This window comes from Rutidosis leptorrhynchoides, chromosome 6, assembly GCF_046630445.1.
Source record: "Rutidosis leptorrhynchoides isolate AG116_Rl617_1_P2 chromosome 6, CSIRO_AGI_Rlap_v1, whole genome shotgun sequence".
Lineage (NCBI taxonomy): Eukaryota > Viridiplantae > Streptophyta > Magnoliopsida > Asterales > Asteraceae > Rutidosis > Rutidosis leptorrhynchoides.
In genome coordinates, this window is record NC_092338.1 from 345,465,909 (window position 1) to 345,475,237 (window position 9,329).

The window sequence follows — 9,329 nt, forward strand, 5'->3', positions numbered from 1 at the left end:
ATTTACTTGTTACCATGATACACCATACTTGACTTTAAATGCTCGAAACGTCTTTGTGATACACGAAACTTTCACGAATAATATTTTTTGATATTATTTGCATTCATGATTAAGTTTATTAATAATTTTAATTAACTATAGTTATTGGTTAATTACTTGGGCTTTTGTTGGATTAACTTGTTAGTTACTTGAACTTGGGCCTTTATTAGTATTAATGGACCTATGAAGCCCACCCTACTTCTTTAGTGGACTTATTAGCCCATACTTACATGTAAGTAACCCATTTAAGTGTAACTAGTTAGTTTAAGGTAATAGGAATCTAGTTACCACCTTATCCCCATGCAAGCTCCCTTATTATCCAACTTTTTAAGGCTTTACCATGCATAAACTAGTAGACAAATCCCCCCCCCCCCATTCCTTGCCAAAACTGTCACCTAGTACACATGGGGAGGAGGTTTTGATTCATTTTTTTGTATTACTTCTCATCTTGCTCTCTCACATTTCACATACACACTTTCACTTGCAATTTTTCTCTCATTTCTTTCTCTCTTTTCTCTTTAACTCTTGTAAGTATTATGAGGCTTTTCTTCTCTTCTTTTTTTTTGTTAAAACCGTAACCCAACATCTCATAATCATCATCATTACTTGTTGTTATTGTTGATTAATTACTTACTTGTTAGTTGTTGTTATTTACTTACTAGTTTTCAAGAACCAAACTTGTTAGTTTGTTCTTCATTTATCTTGTATTTACAAGAACACACAAGAACATAAACTTTCTAGTTTATGTTCTACACTTAATATGTTAAAAGATTTTAAGTTCATGGTTGTAGAATCATTACTTGTAAGTCATGTTTGTAAACTTAAAGTTTACATTCTTAAAGATCGAACTTTGGTTTGAATCTTTAAAGTATGAACAACCCATGAACTAGTTACTTGTTTACTTAGTTTATTTCTTTATATTATGTACTTTAATTTCATGTTTGTTGGTTTAAATGGTCAAGTATTATAAGTTAGTCTTGATCTCATACTTTCTTGAACTAAAATTAACTTTAAAAGTTCAAGAACATGTAAGTAAGCTTTCTTTAATTATAACTTGGTACACTTATGTTAGATCTAGACTTTTGGGTCTTGGATCTTCAAGATCTAACTAAGAACTATGTTCTACATCTTAAGATCTTGATTAGTTAGTTTACTTTCAAGTTTGTAGTTCAAAATTACTTTTATATTTCATGTATGTGTTAAATCTAAGACTTTGATGTAACTTTGGTTCATCAAAACACTTGCAACACTTAAATGAGTTGTGCTACATGTCTTGGACTTACACAAGTGTTATGATGGTGAAACCTTGGTTAAGATGATGCAAACACATCAACGAGTTGTACACTTGAAACTATATGCGTCAAGGATGAGAACCGTGATAAGCATCGAACACCAAGGACCACCGGAACCTACTGTTTTACTGTTTCTGTGTCTGATCCGTACGACTTGGGCTACTGTAAATATTATTTTCAGATATCTCTGTTCGAGTAGATAACTTTTCATTTAGGACTCGTCTTAATCCGAGTTACGGTTTAGGATTTATGGTCCTCCGATCGTCACTATGTCTTTTAACGTTGTGCTGAAAATTCTGACCTACTCGCACTTAGACCGTCGTCACGGTCAAACGAAGACGAGTTTGCTTCTGGGATTTTTAACACAACTAAAGGGCTCATATACGGAGCCATGTCCACTGGTCTCACCTTATTTCAGTAGGTATAGAGGCCGTGGTGACTGACCGAACTCAGCCTTTGTTTTAAACTCTTTTCATGAACGAAACTTACTTTACACCTTTTGTTGGATGATGAATGATGATGACCTTTAAGACCTAATTTACATACTTTTAAACCTATTCGGATGATTTACTAACTTAGTACTATTTGACTTAGGTTGAGGACTTTTCGGACCTACATACTTGCTTACTTTCCGACTCATACTTTACCGCTACTTTATCATTGTGAGTTATAGCATTCCCTTTTTTACTTTAACTTATTTTCAGAACTGAGAATACATGCGGATTTTATGTTTTACATACTAGGAACGAGTACTTAAACTTATATATGTGTGGGTTATACAACGGCATAAACATTCCCTTTAGCTCGGTAACGTTTAATCATTGGTTTTTAAACCGTGAACGCGAATCTTAGATATGGATCCATAGGGTTTGACATCCCCACTCGGGCTAGTAGCGCTAGCATTTAACGAGTGTTTAATACTTCGTAAACATACGCACTTGCCAAGTGTACTTTCAGGGGGTGATTTATTATTAAACGTTAAGTTAGTTACCGACTGCCCACGGTTGAGCATATACTTAAACATACTGATTTGGATTACTGTTTTGAAACGCTCTTTGTAGCACTGAAATCTCGTGGCCTACCTTACATACTGTTATACTTAAACTATAGCTCACCAACCTTTGTGTTGACGTTTTTAAGCATGTTTTTCTCAGGTGCTTAATGTTGCTTCCGTTGTTATACTAGTCTTGCTGTAGACACCCGCTGCTTTAGAGATGTCACTGCATGAACGCTTACTTTTGCATTCAAACTTTAGTACTTTTGAAACGATGATTTGTAACGACCATTGGGGTTACTTACACTTATTAATAGCTTCTACTTAGTGAAGCATACTTTTGATGTAAAACATTCGACGTTGGTTATGACGTCACTTTTATTATGAATGCAAACTCTTTTTGAAATCGCATATAGTACTTAACCTTGTAATGATCCTGTTGTTGATGGTCCGTACATGATGATTTAGTACGGGGCATCACAGTTGGAACAAGAATAAATAATCTCCAAAAACTTTTAGAAACTACATATTCTCTGCAAAGTATTTCTTCAATGTAGTTATGAATCAATACTTCATCGTTTGTTGTTACTGGTATTCCTTGGTATCTATGGTGCGTATGATGTTGATGCTCGTGGCACAGATTGTGATGTTGAGGCTTGTGATGCGGATGTTGTTGTTAATGAAGCTGATGCTGTTGCTGATACTGATGCAACTGCTGGTGCTTATAATGCTTGCTGTGTTGATGATGTTGGCGGTACTATTGAGGCTGTTGCTAATTCTGGTAGTGCCGTCGGTGGTGGTGATGTTGACGATACTGCTGGTGGTGTTGCGGTTGCTGTTGGTATTGCTTGTGGTGTTGGTGATGCTGGTGATGTTGGTGGTACTGATGGTACTGGTGGTGCTGGTTATGTTGCTGGTGTTGCTTGTGGTACTTGGGTAGTAGGTGTGAGCCTAGCTTCCAAATCGTGCACTGTTTCCTCCAGCGTTTCTACTTTACGCTCGAATCTATGGATTTGTTCTACCCATTCTTCCGTAAGGTTTGTCAATTCTTGATATTTAGTTCGAAGTCTTCTAACTTCTTCTAATAACCCTATCTGGTTAGAATTCAGGAGTAGAGGACGAATACTGTCTTGGGCTACATCGAGTCGACCTTCGAAGCAGAAAATCCTTGCGAAAAGAGTGAAAATGGTATTGTGAACAGGTTCGCCGGTAAGCGGATCGAGTACTCCGACATTTGGTGGCAAGTTTAGCTCGTAATAAGGAGTACCTTCTTCATTTCTCCATAGGGTGAGTATTTCGCAAACCCATCCCCATTTTCTGAAGAAATCACGGTAATTGATCGGTGGGTGTGCTCCCGTCACGCTATCTTCGGAGCTAAAAGAACTTGAGGAATCAGGTGAGAAATCCATATTATGTGTTTGGAATAGGGTTTGATATGAGATGGGTGTTGGATACTGAATAATATATTCGTCTCCTTGAATACGTATATATAGCAAAAAGATTTCCATAATTTACGAAGGAAATTTAGGAAAAGTGTTAGACAAAGTCCATTGAGATAGATATGATAAGATATAATAAGATATGATGTGTCTATACTCCAATAATGGCAGTATAACTTGTCGAGATTAAAAATGATAAGTATGTAATCAGATAACTTTCGATTAAAGACTTTCAATTCGCAATGGCCTATTCAGGTCTAGGGGCTTGAGCTATAGGATCCTTTAAATCGGTAATCCAAACCCTTTCATTCTAGAGTTTCGTAGACACCATCCGTCAAGAAAGTTCAATGATCAAAATAACGAGAAAGCAAAGATTTTGAAAGTAATGAATATGAATAGTGATGACATTATGATGTCTTTGAGATTCTCGATAACTCAATGACTTTTTCGGTTCGCAAACCGATACATAAAGGCATAAGGCATATAGATACGTGATATAACAGGGAGTTATATACGTTTGAGTATGAATAGTAACAAATATAGGAGTTTCAAAAAAATCATCGATAATATTTCATGTAATACATATGTAATACACAAAACCATGATAGATGACAAAGGAATATCGAGAATGGTGTTGCATTTAAATGTGGTGGCGGAATTGAATAGTACTTAGGAGAGTGAGCAAAATTCTTAGGTTGGCTCGGAATTCTAAGAAAGATTAAAGAATTTAATAAGTAAAGTTTCTAAGGTATAGTGTAGCATTTAACAATTAAAGGCAACAATTAAAGGCACTATAGTCAAGGAAAGTTGTAGTCCTACATTGCTAAGGTACCTAATTGTATAAGGCACACTTAAAATGCAATCCTAGTTCTCTACAACAATACCGCTCTGATACCAATCTGTCACACCTCCAAATAGGGCCTGGGGTATTTGTGACTAATTATATCAAATCACATTTGTATAAACGAGAACGACTCTATATGAGACGTTTTATTGAGTTTTGCAGTTGATAATGCTAAAAACGACCATATATTTCATAGCATTATCCCTCAAGAAAGACAAGCTTTTAGTTGCAATTGTTCTATTTACAAGTAATATTCGTTTAAATAATAAAAGGTGAAGACAAAAGATAGATTCGACGAATTGAAGACGCAAATGACCAAAAAGCTCAAAAGTACAAAATACAATCAAAGTGGTTCAAATTATTGGTGAGAAACGTCTCAAAATTACAAGAATACAAGACGCGAAAAGCAAAATACAAGATATTAAATTGTACGCAAGGACGTTCGAAAATCCGGAACCGGGACCAGAGTCAACTCTCAACGCACAACGCAACGGACTAAAAATTACAAGTCAACTATGCACATAAATATAATATAATATTTAAATAATTCTTAAAATTATTTATATATTATATTTATTTATTAAAACTTCGGCAAATAAACAAACAAAGACCTGTGAGCTGGAAAAGCAGGCCATGTGATCGCATGGCCTGGAAGTGTTAAATCCATGCGATCGCATGGCAGTAGGTGGCTGGTCACATGCCTATAAATTCGCGGTTTTGGTTGATCATATATCCATCTTTTTCTTCCTTCTTACTCACTCGTAATATATATATATATATATATATATATATATATATATATATATATATATATATATATATATATATATATATATATTAATTATAAATTTAATTTTAATTTTAATTCTAATAATAAGGGTATGTTAGCGAATGTTGTAAATGTGTAAGTCGAAATTCTGTCCGTGTAACGCCACACTATTATTAATCATTGTAAGTTATGTTCAACCTTTTTAAATTAATGTCTCATAGCTAAGTTATTATTATGCTTATTTAATGCCGAAGTAATCATGATGTTGGGCTAAATACTAAAATTGGGTAATTGGGTTTTGTACCATAATTGGGGTTTGGACAAAAGAACGACACTTGTAGAAATTAGACTATGGGCTATTAATGGGTTTTATATTAACTAAACAATACCTTGTTAATTTAATATATAGACTTATAATTTGACGTATTTATTTATAACCACATACGCTTGACTGGGTACGGTGGGCGGAATATCTATAAATACCAATAATTGTTCATTTTACCGGACACGGAACTGGATTAATAATTAATAGACTTGTTGAAACAGGGGTGGATTACATTCAAGGGTAATTGGTGTAATTGTTAACAAAGTAGTAAAACCTTGGTTTACACGCAGTCGATAACCTGGTGTATTCATTAAACAAAGTATTAAGACCTTGTTACAATTCGAATCCCCAATTAGTTGGAATATTTGACTTCGGGAATAAGAATAATTTGACGAAGACTTCCGCACTTTATGATTATGACTGATGGACTATTATGGACAAATCTGTATGGACATATCAAATAATCCAGGACAAAGGACAATTAACCCATAGGAATAAACTAAAAACAACACGTCAAACATCATGATTACGGACGTTTAAATAAGCATAATTCCTTTATTTCATATTTAATTGCACTTTTAATTATCGCACTTTTATTTACTGTCATTTTATTTAATTGCACTTTTAATTATCGTACTCTTTAATTATCGCAATTTTATCGTACTTTTATTTTACGCTTAAAATTAAGTTATATTTATTTTTAATATTTTACATTACGTTTTAACTGCGGCTAAAGTTTTAAAATCGAAAAACCGGTCATTAAACGGTAAAAACCCCCTTTTATAATAATAATACTACTTATATATATTTTTGTATTTTTACAATTATAAGTTAAAAATATAGCGTTAAGCTTGGTTAAAGATCCCTGTGGAATGAACCGGACTTATTAAAAACTACACTACTGTACGATTAGGTACACTGCCAATAAGTGTTGTAGCAAGGTTTAGGTATATCCATTCTATAAATAAATAAATAAATATCTTATGTAAAATTGTATCGTATTTAATAGTATTTTCTTGTAAAAATTAATAGTATTTTATACACCACCTCGCACACATCAAGTATTTTTGGCGCCGCTGCCTGAGAACAACATAAACGCCGGAAGCAAAACGCTATAAAAAAAGATTTTATTAGAGTTTTATTAAGTTTTAATTAAAAATATACATTTTTAAAAATATAAAAAAAAAATATAAACAAAAATATAAAAAGAAAAACAAAATATATATATATATATATATATATATATATATATATATATATATATATATATATATATATATATATATATATATATATATATATATATATATATTTAAGAGTTGTTTAAAAATATAAAATATTTCTATTTCTATTTTTAGTTTGTAAAAATATAAGTTTTATTTAATTTATATAAATACTTTTTATAAATATATAAAACAGAAAAGAAAAAAAATATAAGTCACTCGGCCCGATCACTGTTGAAGCCCAATATCCTGGCCCAAAAATCTACCATATACGACCGCATGGAAATTTAACTATCAAACCATGCGATCGCATGGCTTGATTTGACCTGTCTGATACCTCAGGCGACCAGATTAGGGTTAATAATAATAATTATTATTATTATTATTAATAAAACACTAATTAGGTTTTCATTTATTTATTATTTAGTTTAGTTTTTAATTAATTTGTATTATTTAGTTTAATTAGTTTTAATAAATTATAAAATTAATAGTTTTATAAAATAAATAATATAAAAATAATATTTTTATAAAAATTGTATTTTTACAACTTTAAGTATATTTTTATATTTTGTATCTTTTTATTTGTTTTAGCGTAATATTTGTATTTTTCGCTCGTATTTAGTTTTAAGACATAGTTTTTGCCGTAGTTATTTTTATTTCTAGATTTTTAGGTTTTGCCGTAAAATCCCTTAAGTGCTTTTTCTTTAGACTAAGATTTAGGTGCTTTAGAATTTTGCGACGCCGTTTTAAGTTTTTAGTACCTTTTTAAGTTATTGCCATTTTAGGGATATAGTATTTCTCTAAGCTTTAATTTTTTTTTTCGACGTTTTTCGACGCGCTCTTTTTCTTTCTTATTTTTCGCCGCTCTAGTTTTTAGGACTTAGATTTTTTTCTATTTCTTCTCTCTAATTTCTTTAAATTTCAACAAAAAATTATTTTAAGTGGTTAAATTGATAGACATCCAAATTTTTTGCTTCGTAGTAATAGTTGGATTTGTTAGTGGCTGAGTTGTGAGCTTCCAATTTAAAGGGTTCTGGCTCCCTGCTGCATCTATTGGCTATTCGAAACGTGGGCAAAAGCAGAAAAGTCTATTAATTTGATAACTTATATAATTTTTATATTTTATAACTAATAGGATATTCAGTGAATGCACCGAGCAAAGCGTTCACCACCTGTAACTCGATCAAGACATCTAGCAAATATTGTCGCCGTTGATTTTTCTTTAGAATCGTCATCCAGTCAACCAAGTACTCCAATTCAAATTTCCGATAATCCATTTTTTGAACCCGACCTCACAATTGAGAATCCGGAGAATATTCAGGGACAATTCATAGATCCTGAACCACTAATCTTTCCTCCGGAACCACCAATCATTCAAACATAGATTGTCGAGGAACCAACCATTAAATCAGAATCCCTTACTGATTTAGATTCAACAAATTCAATCATGAAAAATCTGGAACCTCTAAGTATGGAAGACCGAATGAGAGCTAAACGCACTGGCCAAGGTCACGCAATTACACAACCAGACATTAATGCGCCAGATTATGAAATCAAAGGACAAATTCTACACATGGTGACTAATCAATGCCAATTTAGTGGTGCGCCGAAGGAAGATCCAAATGAACATCTTCGTACATTTAATAGGATCTGTATACTATTTAAATTCTGAGAAGTGGAGGATGAACAGATATATCTCATGTTATTTCCCTAGACTTTAAAGGGAGAAGCCAAAGATTGGTTAGAATCGTTACCTGAAGGGGCGATTGATACATGGGACGTTTTAGTTGAAAATTTTCTTAAACAATTCTTTCCGGCATCTAAAGCCGTAAGACTTCAAGGAGAAATTGTTACGTTCACACAAAAGCCAAATGAAACTCTATATGAAGCGTGGACAAGATTTAGAAAGTTATTGAGAGGATGTCCGCAACATGGTTTAGACACTTGTCAAATAGTACAAATATTCTACCAAGGATGCGACATCACTACAAGAAAAGACATAGATATAGCAGCTGGTGGTTCCATTATGAAGAAAACCGCAACTGACGCTTACAAAATTATTGATAACACTGCTTCCCACTCACATGAGTGGCACCAAGAAAAAGATATCGTTAGATCATCTAAAGCAGGTAGAGCCGATTCTAGCCATGACTTCGATTCCATTTCCGCAAAGATAGATGCTGTTGAGAGATGAATGGAAAAGATGACTAAAGATATTCACTCAATACGAATTAGTTGTGAGCAGTGTGGAGGACCACATTTAACAAAAGATTGTCTCAGTATTGAACTAACAATGGAACAAAGAGAGAATGTTTCATACATAAACCAAAGGCCTGGAAATAATTATCAGAATAATTATCAACCGCCAAGACCAATATACAATCAAAACCAGAATTATAACCGA

General features: G+C 32.9%; 1 non-coding gene across 1 annotated transcript; it reads right to left on the reverse strand.

Moving 5' to 3' along the window:
- Positions 1-8,756: 8,756 nt before the first annotated feature.
- On the reverse strand, positions 8,757-8,863 carry LOC139856325 (small nucleolar RNA R71). Its single transcript, XR_011761814.1, has one exon. It is a non-coding gene; the product is annotated as a small nucleolar RNA R71 (small nucleolar RNA).
- Between the last annotated feature and the right edge of the window lie 466 nt (positions 8,864-9,329).